Here is a 13,108-nt window from a genome sequence, read left to right on the forward strand (position 1 = left end):
AGTGGGCTCTGTGCTGACAGCTCAGAGCCTGGAGACTGCTTCAGATTCAGCGTCTCCTTCTCTCTCTCTGCATGCTGTTCACGCTCTCTCTCTCTCTCACGAAACATTTTTTAGAAATTAAAAACAAAAAAACCCAATGACAAAAAAATTGAAATGACACAAATAAAAAGATATTCCATGCTCACGGGTAGGAAGAATGAATATTGTTGAAATGTTCATAGGCAATCCACAGATGCTGTTATACTAAAATAACAGCTACATTTTTCACAGAACAATAATAAATATTTCCAAAATTTGTATAGAACCACAAAAGACCCCAAATAGGCAAAGAAACCTTAAAAAATAACAAAGCTAGAGGTGTCACAATCCCAGATATTAAAATACATTACAAAGTGTAGCAATCAAAACAGTATGACACTGGAACAAAAATACACACATAAATCAATGGAACAGAATTGAGAACCCAGAAAAATACCCACACTTATATGGTCAATTAATCCACAGCAAAAGAAGCAAAAACATACAATGAGGAAAAGTCCCTTCAATAAAGGGTAATGGGGAAACTGACAGCTACATGCAAAAGAATGAAATTGGGCCACTTTCTTACACCATACACAAAAATAAATTCAAAATAGGTTAAAGACCTAAATGTGAGACCTGAAACCATAAAGCTCCGAAAAAGAAAACATAGGCAGTAATCTCCTGAACATTGTTCTCAGCAACATTTTTCTGGATATGTTTCCTCAGGCAAAAAAAAAAAAAAACAAAAACAAAAAAAAACAACAAAAAAAAAACCACGATAGGAAAAATAAACTGCTGTCATTATACAAAAATAAGAAGCTTCTACAAAGTGAAGGAAACAATTCACAAAACTAAAGGGCAACCTACTGAATGGAAGAAGACATTTGTATATGATATACCTGATAAAGAGTTAAAGTCCAAAATATCTAAATAGCTCATATAACACAAAAAATAATCTGATTAAAAATGGGCAAAGGGGGCACCTGGGTGGCTCAGTTAGTTGAGTGTCCAACTTTGGCTCAGGTCATGATCTCATGGTTCATGAGTTCGAGCCCCATGTCGGACTCTATGCTGACAATTCAGAGCCTGGAGCCTGCTTTGGATTCTGTGACTCCTTCTCTCTCTGCCCCTACCCCACTCACTCTTTCGCTCTCAAAAATAAAATTTAAATTAAAAAAAAAAATTTTTTTTTAAATGGGCAAAGGATCTGAACAGGCATTTCTCCAAAGAAGACCTACAGATGGCCAATAGCCACACGAAAAGATGCTCAACATCACTACTCGTCAGGGAAATGCAAATCAAAACCACGATGAGTTATCACCTTATACTTGTCAGAACAGCTACAATCAAAAAGATAAGAAATCCACATTTGTGACAATGTGGAAAAAGATGAAACGTCATGCATTGTTGGTGGGAATGTAAATTGGTGCAGCCACCATGGAAAACAGTATAGGGGTTCCTCAAAGAATTAATTATACACACATATACATGTACATACCATGAAATATTACACAGCAACAAAAAATAATGAGATCTTCCCATAAATAACATGAATGGACCTAGAACATTTTATGCTAAATGATAGAAGACAGAAAAACAAAAATATCTTATGATTTCACTTACATGTGAAATCTAAATATCAAAGTAAACCAACTAACAAAAACCAGGAACAGACCCATAAATACAGAGAAATGATGGTTACCAGAGGGGAGAGTGTGGGAGGGTGGGCAAAATGGGGTAAGAGGAGTGGTATATACAGGCTTCCACTTACAGAATGAGTAAGTCACAAGGATAAAAGGAACAGCATAGGGAATATAGTCAATGATATTATATGGCATTGTACGGCGACAGATGGTAGCTATACTTGTGGTGAGCATAGCGTAATATATGGACTTGTCAAATCACTATACTGTATACCTAAAAACTAATGTTACATTGTACGTCAATTATAGTTCAATTAAAAATAATATTATTACTCTGAGATAATATGATTATGTGAACAGAACAATCCAAAACAACTTTCAGTAAGTGTTTTTAGAATTAAATGGTTTGTCAAGAATGCTGCACAGAAAGTTAATACAAGTAATTAATATACATACATATATACATGTACACACACAACCCATATTATATATAAGCATATGTTTTCTGAATTACCAGGAACAAATACTAAATAAAGTTTTCAAAAATATTCTCCTTAAACAAGTATCAAAAAAATTTATGTCTACAAAAAAATCTAATAAAGACATGTAACACCTTGGAGAAGTCTGGGAAGATGATGGAGTAGGAGGACTCTAAGATCATACAGCCTCACAGATACAACTAGATAACACAGCATATATAACCCAGAAAATAACCAAACACTGGGAGAACAAACTCCACAACTCAAGGTAGGGAAGAGACCAGGAAGGGCAAAGACATGGTCTTCGAGCTAACCATACTGGGGAAGGAGTCAGCACAGAGAAGGACAAAAAACTTTCACACATTTGCCTCTGAAAGGAAGAGAGGCTGAATTTTGGGGGTTCTTAAAACCAGGGTAACTTAATGCCTGGAATTTTAAAACTCAATGGGCTCAGCTAAAGGAGAGCCCAAATGGCATTAGGAAGTAAAGTCCCCACCCTTAAAGAGACAGCATAACAAATAGCCCTGCAGATACAGCACAAAACTAGAAATTTGAAAGACACTGGAAACAGACAGGAGTGGGAGTGATTTGCTCATCTTGGAGCATGGCCAGAGAGACAGTCACCACAAGGAGACCCCTCCAGGAACAGAGGAGCTGGCAAGCACCATTTCCCTCCCCCCATCACCCAGCATACAGGCAGCTGCAGAAACCTGAAATGGGGCCAACAATCATTACCTAACTTACTTGCACCAAGCTGCCTACCACCACCCCACACCCCACATGTTGCTAGACCCACCCTTCCCCATCACATTCCCTTAGTCCCAGTGCTGTAGGCCTCTACCCCAACATACCAGTGCATGTATCTGGCCAACACATCTCCCAATCAGCTGCCCGTTTTGCAGAACCTCAGTTCAAGAGGTGGCTGCAGGGGCAAATGTCATTTCCCACACTTTATTAAAATGTGCCCAGCCCCTATTGAGGACCAAACATCACCACAATACACAAAGACAGCATCTGCAGATAACTGTACTGAAGGAAAAAGAGACCAAGACACAATAGGAGAGCACATGCAACACATATAGGACACACACCTAAAAGGACCAGGCCCTGGAGAATAGGGGACTCTGAACTGCACAGCACGGCAAAGCACTACAAGACCTCTTCTTCATAAGGCTGTTATGAAGAGCAAGATAAAGAACTGACATTGATAACACAGAAAAACAGATACAAGAGATGAGACAAAATGAAGAGACAGAAATATCTCCCAAATGTAATAACAGGACCAAACCACAGAAAGACCAAAGTGAAACAGACTTAAGAAATATGCCTGATACAGAATTTAAAGTAATGATCATAAAGATACTCACTGGACTTGAGAAAAGAGTGGGGGATATCAGTGAGATCCTTAACACAGAGATAAAAAAGAACCAATCAAGAGATCAAGATTAAATTACATTAAATTAAAAATACATTTGATGGAATAAACAGCAGGCTAGAGGAAGCAGAGGAATGAATTAATGACCTGGAAGACAGTAATGGGAAGTAACTAAGCTGAGCAAAAAAGAGGAAAGAAAATTATGAAAACTAAATAGACTTAGGGAACGCAGTGACTCCATTAAGTGTTACTAGCATTTGAATAATAGGGATCTCAGAAGAATAAAGAGCAATGGGAGAGGCAGAAAACTCATTTAAAAAATAATAACTGCAAAATTCCCTAATCTGGGGAAGGAAACAGATATCCAAATCCAAGAGGCACAAATTCCCCCTAAAATTCAACCTAAAGATGTCCACACCAAGACACGTATTAATTAAAATGGCGAAAAGTAGCAATAAAGAAAAAATGTTTAAACCAGCAAAAGACAGTTACATACAAGGGAAACCCATAAGGTTATCACCAGATTTTTCAGCAGAAACTTTGTAGACAGGAAAGGAGTGACATGATATATTCAAAGTGCTCTGCTATTCAGAACAGGAGAGATAGTTTCTCTAAGAAAAAGTAAAGGGTTTTATGACCATTAAACCAGATCTACAAGAAAGGGGGCTCTTGGAGTAACAAGGAAAGACTGTGAGAGGATGAAAAGTAAAAACAAAAACAAACAAACACAAAAGCAATAAAAATAAGTATTTCCATAAAAACTGGTCAAGGGATTCATAAAATAAAAGGATGGAATATTTACATCATACACCTAAAACGTCAAGAGAAGAAGAGTAAAAACGGATTTAAACTTAAGCAGAAACTAACAGAATAACGTATGTTAACTAGACTGGGAACCTAAAATTTAAAAAAGTAATAATAATAAAACCATTAAAAAAATAAACTTGGGGCACCTGGTGGCTCAGTTAAGTGTCTGACTCTTGATTTCAGCTCAGGTCATGATCTCACAGTTGTGAGATCAAGCCCTGTGTCAGGCTCCACACTGGGTGTGGAGCTTGCTTAAGATTCTCTCTCTCCCTCTCCCTCTGCCCCACCCCTGCTTGCACATGTGCACACTCTCTCTCTAAAAAAATAAATTTAGGGGCGCCTGGGTGGCGCAGTCGGTTAAGCGTCCGACTTCAGCCAGGTCACGATCTCACGGTCCGTGAGTTCGAGCCCCACGTCAGGCTCTGGGCTGATGGCTCAGAGCCTGGAGCCTGTTTCCGATTCTGTGTCTCCCTCTCTCTCTGCCCCTCCCCCGTTCATGCTCTGTCTCTCTCTGTCCCAAAAATAAATAAACGATGAAATACAAAAATAAATTTAAGTGACCATTAACTTATAGATTGCTATACACAGATGTTATATACAAACTTAATGGGAACCACAAATCAAAAACCAGTAGTAAATATGTAAACAATAAAGTAAAAGGAATCCAGGTATATCACTAAAGCCAACAAACCAGAAAAGAGCACAAGGGAAGAAAGGATCAGAAAAAATCTAGAGAGGGGTGTCTGGGTGGCTCAGATGGTTAAGTGTCCAACTTCAGCTTGGGTCATAATTTCATTGTTCGCAGGTTCAAGCCCTGCGTCAGGCTCTGTGCTGACAGCTCAGAGCCTGGAGCCTGTTTCAGATTCTGTCTCCTTCTCCTCTGCACCTCCCCACTGCCATGTACTCTGTCTCTCTCTCAAAAGTAAAGAAAAAAATTTTAGAAAGAAATAATCTACAGAAACCACAAAACAAGTAACAAAATGGCAATAAATACATACCTATCAATAATTACTTTGGTTTTTTTTGTTTTTTGTTTTTTGTTTTTAGCAGGGAAACCAAGTTTTATTCCTCACACCTGGACTGTCATTAGTGAACCCCTATGGAGAGTCTCAAGAGTATGAAGAATGTCATAAATTAGTGCAGGTGACCTGTATGCAAAATGGACAGAGGTGTGGAATTACTATAAAAAGAATATTTATCTAATAATTTAGATGTCTTGTTTGAGAATATGTTGGTACATATATACAGATAAATTGGCCAAACCTGAAAGCTTCAGTTCAGCTAATCATTAATTACTTTGAATGTAAATGGATTAAACACTCCAATCAAAAGACCAAACTGATGAAATAGACCAAAAAAAAAAAAAAAAAAAAAAAAGACCCATCTATATACAGACTATAAGAGATTCACTTCACACTGAAAGACACCTGGAGATTAAAAGTGAGAGGATGGAGAAACATTTATCATGCAAATGGATGTCAAAAGAAAGCTGAGGTAGAATACTCAGCAAAATAAGACTTTAAAACAAAGACTATAATGAGAGACCAAGACACTATATAATAAAAAGGGGGACAATTCAACAAGAGGATATAACAATTGTAAATATTTATGCACCCAACCTGAAAGCACCCAAATACATAAAACAGTTAATAACAAAGGAAACAAATGACAGTAATAGTAGTAGGGGACTTTAACAACCCCTTACTTACATCAATAAATAGATCATCCAAAATAAACAAGCAAACAGTGGCAATGAATGACAAACTGGACATGGACTTCATAGACAAATTCAGAACATTCCACCCTAATACAGAATGAACACTATTTATAAGGGCACATGGAACATTCTCCAAAACAGATCACACATTAGGCCAAAAAAAATCTCAACAAATTCAAAACAATCAAAGTCATACCACGCATCTTTTCTAACAACAATGCTATGAAAACAGAAATCAACCACAAGAAAAAATCTGCAAAGATCACAAATAGAAGGAGTTTAAATAACACGCTACTAAATAACAGGTAAACCAAAAAATAACAAAAGAGATCATAAATTACACAGAAACAAATGAAAATGAAAACACAACAAAATCTTGAAGATGCAGCAAAAGTGGTTCTATGAGGGAAGTATAGAAGGGCAGCCGACTGGCTCAGTTGGTGGAGCATGCGACTGCTGAGTTCTGGGTTGTGCATTCAAACCCCACGTTGGGTATAGAGATTACTTAAAAACAAAATATTTTAAAATAAAATAAAGTAAGAGGAAAGTATATAACAATACAGGCCTACCTCAAGAAGAAAGACTAATCTCAAACAACCTAACTTTACACCTAAAGAAACTAGAAAAACAGACAAAACTTAAACCCAGCCAAAAAAAAAAGGAAATAATAAAGATCAGAGCAGAAATAAAGGATACACAAATTTAAAAAAGCAATAGAACAGATCAATGAAATGAAACCAGGAGCTGGTTCCTAGAGAAGATCAACAAAATTAATAAACCCCTAGGGAGACTCCTAAAAAAAAGAGAGAGAAAACTCAAAGAAAAAAAATCACTAATAAAAGAAGAGAAATAACAATGTTACAGAAATACAAACAACTGTATTTGTACAGTTTGTATAAAACTAAAGAAGGAATAAATAGAAAATTTTAAAAGACCATATACCAACAATGAAGTGAATCAGTAATCAAAAAACTCCCCAAAATCAAAAGTCCATGACCAGATGGCTTCACAAATGAATTCTATGAAACATTTAAATAAGAGTTAATACCTATTCTTCTGGAACTATTCCAAAAAATACAAGCGGGAGGAAAATCTCCAAACACATTCTATGACGCCAATATCACCCTGATACCAAAACCAAACAAAGACACCACCAAAAAAAAGAGAATTATAGGCCAATCTCCCTCATGAATATAGATGCAAAAGTCCTCAAAATTATTGTCAAACCAAATAAATAATACAATAAAAAAATCATACACTGCAATCAAGTGTGATTTATTTCCAGGATGCAAGATGGTTCAATACTCATAAATCAATCAATCTGACACATGAAATCAATCAATGAGAAAGGATAAAAAACATATCATTGTTAAATGGTTTCTCTGCTTCTATTGAAAATTACAACATTCATTCACAATAAAAAACTACAACAAAGCAGGTCTAGAGGGAATATATTATCAACATAATAAAGGTCTTATATGAAAAACTCAGAGCCAGGCCACCTGGGTGGCTCAGTTGGCTGAGCATCCGACATCAGCCCAGGTCATGATCTCACAGTTTGTGAGCTGGAGCCCCGCATCGGGCTTGCTGCTGTTAGTGCAGAGCCCACTTCAGATCTTCTGTTCCCCCCTCTCTCCTTCTCTGTCCTTTCCCTGTTCCTGCTTGTGCTCTTACTCTCAAAAATAAATAAAACATTTAAAAGAAATTAAACAAACAAGCCCAGAGCCAGCATCAGACTCAGTGGTGAAAAACTGAGAATTTTTCCCCTAAGGTCAGAAACAAGACAGGATGTCCATTATCACTACGTTCATTCAACATAGTAGTAGAAATCCTAGCAACCAAGAGTGCTTGAGTGGCTCAGTCGGTTAAGCGTCCAACTCTTGATTTCGACTCAGGTCACGATTTCAAGGTTCTTGAGTTCAGCACCAGGCTCTGTGCTAACAGCACGGAGCTGGCCTGAGAGTCTCTCTCCCCTCTCTCTCCCCCTCTTCCCTGCTCACACACACACACTCTCTCTCTCTCAAACTAAACAAACATTAAAAAAGGAAGGGAGGGAGGAAGAGGAAAGAAGAAAGAAAGAAAGAAAGAAAGAAAGAAAGAAAGAAAGAAAGAAAGAAGAAAGAAAGAAAGAAAGAAAGAGCAAGGCAGAAAGAAAAAGAAAGAAATCCTAGTAATCAGAGAAGAAAAAGAAAGGTACCCAAATTGGTTAAGGAAGAAGTAAAATTCTATTTGCAGATGACATGATACTACATATACAGAACCCTAAAGGCTCCACAAAAAAGTAACAGAACTGAACAAGAGTTCAATAAAATTGCAAGATACAAAATCAATGTACAGAAACTGACTACATTTATGTACACTAATAATGAAGCAGCAGAAAGAAAAATTAAGAGAAACAATCCCATCTACAGCTGCACCAAAATTAATAAAATATACATAGGAATAAACTTAACCTGAAGTGAAAGACCTATACTCCAAAAACTATAAAGCACTGATAAATTCAAGTTAACACAAAATAATGGAAAGACATTCCATGCTCATGGATTCATACTGCCCAAAGAAATCTACACATTTAATACAATTACTATCAAAACACCAATGGCATTTTTCACAGAACTAGAACATTCCAAAATTTGTATGCACCCACAAAACACCTCAAATAGCCAAAGCAATCTTGAAAAAGAAAGACAAATCTGGAGTTATCACAATTCCAAACTTCAAGTTGTATTACAAAGCAGTAGTAATCAAAACAATACAGTACTGGCACAAAAAGAAACCCACAAATCAATGGAATTGGATAGAAAGCCTAGAAATGAACCCACGATTATAGGGTCAATTAATCTTTGACAAACGAGGAATGAAGATACATTGGGGAAAAACAGCTCTTCAACAAATGGTGTTGCAAAAACTGGGTAGCTACATGCAAAGGAATGAAACTGGACCACTTTCTTACATCATAAACAAAAATAAACCCGAAAAGGATTAAGGACCTAAATGTGATATCTGAAACCATAAAAATCCTATAAAAGACCACAGGCAGTAATTTCTCAGACATCGGCCATAGCAAAATTTTCCTAGATATGTCTCCTGAGTCAAAGGAAACCAAAGCAAAAATAAACTATTACAACTTCATCAAACTTCTTTGCTGTACAGCAAAGAAACAACCAACAAAACTAAAAAAGGCAAACTTACTGAATGGGAAAAGATATCTGCAAATGACATATCTGATAAAGAGTTAATATCCAGGGGCATCTGGGTGACTCAGTGGGTTAAGCATTTCAACTCAGGTCATGATCTCAAGGTTCGTGGGTTCGAGCCCCACATCAGGCTCTGTGCTGACAGGTCAGAGCCTGAAGCCTGCTTTAGATTCTGTGTCTCCCTCTCTCTCTGCCCCTCCTCTGGTCTGTCTCTGTCTCTCTCAAAAATAAACATTAAAAAAAATTAAATTAAAAAGAGTTAATATCCAAAATATGTAAAGAACTTATGGGGCGCCTGGGTGGCTTAGTCAGTTAAGTATCCATCTTTGGCTCAGGTCATGATCTTTCAGTTCCCAAGTTCAAGCTCTGCATTGGGCTCTATGCTGACAGCTCAGAGCTGCAGCCTGCTTCGTGTTCTGTGTCTCCCTCTCTCTCTCTGCTCCTCCCCCACTTGCGCTCTGTCTCTCTCAAAAATAAAAAAAACTTGGGGCGCCTGGGTGGCGCAGTCGGTTAAGCGTCCGACTTCAGCCAGGTCACGATCTCGCGGTCCGTGAGTTCGAGCCCCGCGTCGGGCTCTGGGCTGATGGCTCAGAGCCTGGAGCCTGTTTCCGATTCTGTGTCTCCCTCTCTCTCTGCCCCTCCCCTGTTCATGCTCTGTCTCTCTCTGTCCCAAAAATAAATAAACGTTGAAAAAAAAAATTAAAAAAAAAAATAAATAAAAAAAACTTAAAGAAAAAAGAACTTATACAACTCAACACATACACACTACTGGGACCTCATGAAGATAAAAAGCTCCTGCACTGCAAAGGAAACAATCAACAAAACTAAAAGGCAACCAACGGAATGGGAAAAGATATTTGCAAATGACATATCAGACAAAGGGCTAGTATCCAAAATCTATAAAGAACTCACCAAACTCCACACCCAAAAAACAATCCAGTGAAAAAATAGGCAGAAAACATGAATAGACACTTCTCTAAAGAAGACATCCAGATGGCCAACAGGCACATGAAAAGATGCTCAACATCACTCATCAGGGAGATTCAAATCAAAACCACAGAGATACCACCTCATGCCAGTCAGAGTGGCTAAAATGAACAAATCAGTAGACTACAGATGCTGGCCAAGATGTGGAGAAACGGGAACCCTCTTGCACTGTTGGTGGGAATGCAAATTGGTGCAGCCGCTCTGGAAAACAGTGTGGAGGTTCCTCAAAAAATTAAAAACAGATCTACCCTAGGACCCAGCAATAGCACTGCTAGGAGTTTACCCAAGGGATACAGAAGTGCTGATGCGTAGGGGCACTTGTACCCTGATGTTTACAGCAGCACTTTCAACAACAGCCAAATTATGGAAAGAGCCTAAATGTCCATCAACTGATGTATGGATAAAGAAATTGTGGTTTTTATACACAATGGAATATTACTTGGCAATGAGAAAGAATGAAATATGGCCTTTTGTAGCAACGTGGATGGAAATGGAACGTGTTACACTAAGTGAAATAAGTCATACAGAGAAAGACAGATACCATATGTTTTCACTCTTATGTGGATCCTGAGAAACTAAATAGAAGACCACAGGGGAGGGGAAATAAAAAAAAAAAAAAGTTAGAGAGGGAGAGAGCCAAAGCATAAGAGACTCTTAAAACCTGAGAATAAACTGAGGGTTGATGGGGGGTGGGAGGGAGGGGAGTGTGGTGCTGGGAATTGAGGAGGGCACCTATTGGGATGAGCACTGGGTGTTGTATGGAAACCACTTTGACAATAAATTTCATATTAAAAAAAAAAAAGTTACACAACTCAACACACACACACACACACAATTAAAAATGGGCAGAAGAGGGACGCCTGGGTGGTTTAGTTGGTTAAGCGTCTGATTCTGGGTTTCAGCTCAGGTCATCATCTCCTGGTTTGTGAGTTCAAGCCCCAGTTCATGAGTTCGAGCCCACATTGGGCTCAGTGCTAACAGCATGGAGCATGCTTGGGATTCTCTGTCTCCCTCTCTCTCTGTCCCTCCCCCCACCACACACGTGCATGTTTTCTCTCAAAATAAACTTAAAAAATAATTAAAAAAAAAAAATTGTTTAAAAAAGGCACATTAATTCCTCCACACATAAATACAAAAAATTATAATGAGAGAAATTTAAAACATGCAAATAAAAACACATTTACCATATTTACAGATAAGGAGACTCAATACGGAAGAGATGACAGTTCTCTCCAAATGATGTATAGATTCATGGCAACCCAAAATGTTTATGTGCAGAGCTTAGGTGTTGATTCCAAATGGAAAGGTCCATGAGGAGACAAAACACTCTTTAAGAATGACGGGGTATGGTAATGTAATGTACAGCATGGTGACTGTACTTAACAATACTGTATTGCATACTTGAAAGTAAGAATAGTTCTTAAAAGTTCTCAGGACAAGAAAAAAAAATTTGTTAACCATGAATGGTGTTGGATGTTAACTACTTATTGTAGCAAACATTTTGCAATATATACAAATTAATTATTACATTCTACACCTCAAACTAATATAATGCTATATGTCAATTACACCTAAAAAAAAACAGAAACAAAAACAAAAACGTAAAAGAATGACAGGAAAGTAGAATTTGCTTTACTAGATAGCAAGACTTATTATAAAGCTCCAGAAATTAAGGTGATGTGATTAAGCAAAGAGAATAATGTAATATGCTAGAGATCCCAGACCCATAACACACCTAATTTATAACAAAAATTATACTGGGAAACAAAGAATAAAGGACGGTCTTTGTTGAACTGCTAGAACCAGTGTTTGTCTATAAGAAAATTAATCTTGACCACCCACACCATACACAAAAATCAACTCCAATCGAGCTGTAATCAAAATGTGAAAGAAAAACAATACAACTTCCAGAATATCAGAAAATAACTTCATGACCTTAGGGTGAGAAGACTTTTTCATCCACAAATGAAAACACAACCCTAACAAAAAAGCTTTGATAAATTACAAACCATTAAGATTGAGGAATAATAGCTCTTAACAGACACAGGGGAATGAAAAGCAAACCATAGACTGGAAGAAGATACTAGCAATATATGTATGTCAGACAAAGGATTTGCATATGAAACATAAGGAATCTTCACACATCTGTAAGGAAAAGCAGACAATGTGATTTTTTAAAACAAGTAAACGACGTGAAAAAGTACTTCTCATAAAATAACCAAACGGTGAATATGCCTATGAAACAGTATTGAATTTCATTATAGGCACACATTGGAGATACTGCAGGTTCAGTTCTAGACCACCACAATAAAGCTAATGTCACAATAAAGCAAGTCAAACTAATTTTTTAGTTTTCCAGTACATATAAAACTTGTGTATATACTATATTGTAGTCTAGTAAATGTGAAAAAATATACCTAAAAAAAGTGTATAAACCTTAGTTAAAATTCTTTGTTGTTAAAAAACACTAACCATCCTATGATGGTTAGTGATTTGTAATCGTTGATCACCATTACAAATATAAAAATAATGAAAAAGTTTAAAATGTTGTAAGAATTACAAGAATGACATAAAGTGAACCACTTATTGGAAAAAAGGCATCAATAGATTTGCTCAACACAGGTTGCCACAAACCATCCCTTTGTAAAACTCTCAGTATCTGGGAAGCTCAAAAAAAAGAAAGTTCAATAAAACAAAGTATCTCTGCTTCCACACTTACTGTGCTTCACAATAACTGACATTTACAACACAGAATAATTATCTTCTTTACAAATGTAGAAAAATGTTATTAAGTCTTCTAATACAGAAGAAAGTCAGGCACACTGTAGTAGCACCCTAAGCAAACAATCTTGTAACTAAAAGTCTAAAATGCCAAAAATTTC

The 13,108-nt window shown here is 37.1% G+C and overlaps 1 protein-coding gene across 9 annotated transcripts in view; it reads right to left on the bottom strand.

Moving 5' to 3' along the window:
- Positions 1 to 13,108, bottom strand: part of USP34 (ubiquitin specific peptidase 34) — a 251,154-nt gene that overhangs the window by 173,980 nt on the left and 64,066 nt on the right. The window lies entirely within an intron of this gene.

The sequence above is a fragment of the Prionailurus bengalensis genome, chromosome A3 (assembly GCF_016509475.1).
Source record: "Prionailurus bengalensis isolate Pbe53 chromosome A3, Fcat_Pben_1.1_paternal_pri, whole genome shotgun sequence".
In the NCBI taxonomy this organism is placed as follows: domain Eukaryota; kingdom Metazoa; phylum Chordata; class Mammalia; order Carnivora; family Felidae; genus Prionailurus; species Prionailurus bengalensis.